Source organism: Sinocyclocheilus grahami, unplaced genomic scaffold (genome assembly GCF_001515645.1).
Source record: "Sinocyclocheilus grahami isolate Dianchi unplaced genomic scaffold, SAMN03320097.WGS_v1.1 scaffold25831.1, whole genome shotgun sequence".
NCBI classification, from domain to species: domain Eukaryota; kingdom Metazoa; phylum Chordata; class Actinopteri; order Cypriniformes; family Cyprinidae; genus Sinocyclocheilus; species Sinocyclocheilus grahami.
The window spans coordinates 1,101-2,694 of NW_015519924.1; the positions used below are offsets into that span (position 1 = coordinate 1,101).

At 33.9% G+C, this 1,594-nt stretch overlaps 1 long non-coding RNA gene across 1 annotated transcript; it reads left to right on the plus strand.

Moving 5' to 3' along the window:
- The first annotated feature begins 272 nt into the window (after window positions 1-272).
- LOC107580155 (uncharacterized) lies at window positions 273-1,594 on the plus strand. The gene is made up of 3 exons (XR_001608595.1): window positions 273-447; window positions 867-926; window positions 1,584-1,594. It is a non-coding gene; the product is annotated as an uncharacterized lncRNA (long non-coding RNA).

Sequence of the window (1,594 nt, forward strand, 5' to 3'; positions counted from 1 at the left end):
TCACAGATCTCTCTTTAACCATGAATTTAATATTTGTTTAATTTTCTTAATAATTGGATGCACATTATTTTGATTTGTAGGTATGAAGACATATGAAGTGGTCCTCACTATTTGAAAGACCCATAATTCCTCTAAAAGCTGTTTTGTTTTGAGATGTGCTCATTATAATCCAAAAGAATCTGTCAAATGTGCTAATTCCCTCAGTCACACACAGATGTTTTACTTGTTTTACGCTCATTGATCCATAGCTCCTCTAGAGGGCGCTGTGCGGAAGGAAGAACTAACGTAGAAGAAGAAGGCTGTGGGCGGCGGCGGGAAACATAAATAGGAGCTTTACTTTATTTACTTTTATTCTCCGAGTCCGGACTGTGAAAACTACCCAACAACATGGTTCAAGAATTTCATGTACTGAGATGTTTTTCCTGTCAAACATATCAAGTACAGCAGGTACTGTTTCGCATGTCCCTTTTAGTTCAGAATTAAACCTGTTTTTCTGTTTTTCTCGCGTTGTAACGTTAGCTGCTAAATCACAAACGCTTGACATAAATCCCTCAGCCCTTAGTTATCCACTTAACGTTTCTTAAAATTAATGTCAGCGTCTCCCCCTCGCATTCAGATTGTCTAAATATTAGACAATGTCGATTAATCTATTGTAATTCATCTTCATTTTGTTGAACCGAGATCTTGTGGCCTGTGCTGTTTTCAGTTGACAAACGTTCAATAAATGTTATTTGTATCTCGTCACCATCTAATTATGCCAATAAGCCTTTGTTACTTCTGAAAAATGTATGTGTTTTTTTCCAAATGAATGTCGAATTGAGTCAAAAGCTTGTGAATCGGAGTAACCGATTATTTTTCTCCTCTAGATGAAGAAGAGTAAGACATGGACATGTAAAGTGTGCGGCGAGAAGCAGTCAGTGAAGAAGGTGAAACTGACTCTAACAGTTGAGCTATTTTTACAATTTATTTGATAAGTGACTCAAATGATAAAAAGGAGCATTTACCATTTAAATTACACAAAAAGAGAAAAACAAAGATGCCTAGTAGTACACACATCACGTGGATTAAGTTAGCTGCTATTTGCAATTGTTTAATTTAATAATAATAGTAATAATATAATTTTGTCATTTAATAATTGCTCATTTATGATACACTTTGTTAGTAGCTTGTGCATGCGAGTGTTGATCAGTTGGTACACTATAAGAAAAATATCTAGAAAAATGGAAAATGTGTAGTTTTACTTGTTTACTAGCTAATAAAAAAACGTAAATTGTACTCGTTCAAAAATGTGTACGTTTGCAAAAATCTAACGTAGGCTATTTAAAAACAGTTATTTACATTTTTATATTATATTATGCGTTTATATTATTTTACAAACAAATCTAAATGAACATATATAAAATGTATTTTTTTTGTTGAGATTTGATGCAGTGACACAATTTTGCGTTGTGATTACATAATGACGTCGTCGTCACAAAAATCACAACGTCATTTAGCAACTTTTAGCAACAAATCAACCTTGCTTTAGCAACTTCCCCTGAAAAATATTTGGTAGTCACGGCTGTTTGATGTGTTGCGTGCAGGAGTTTGGTCG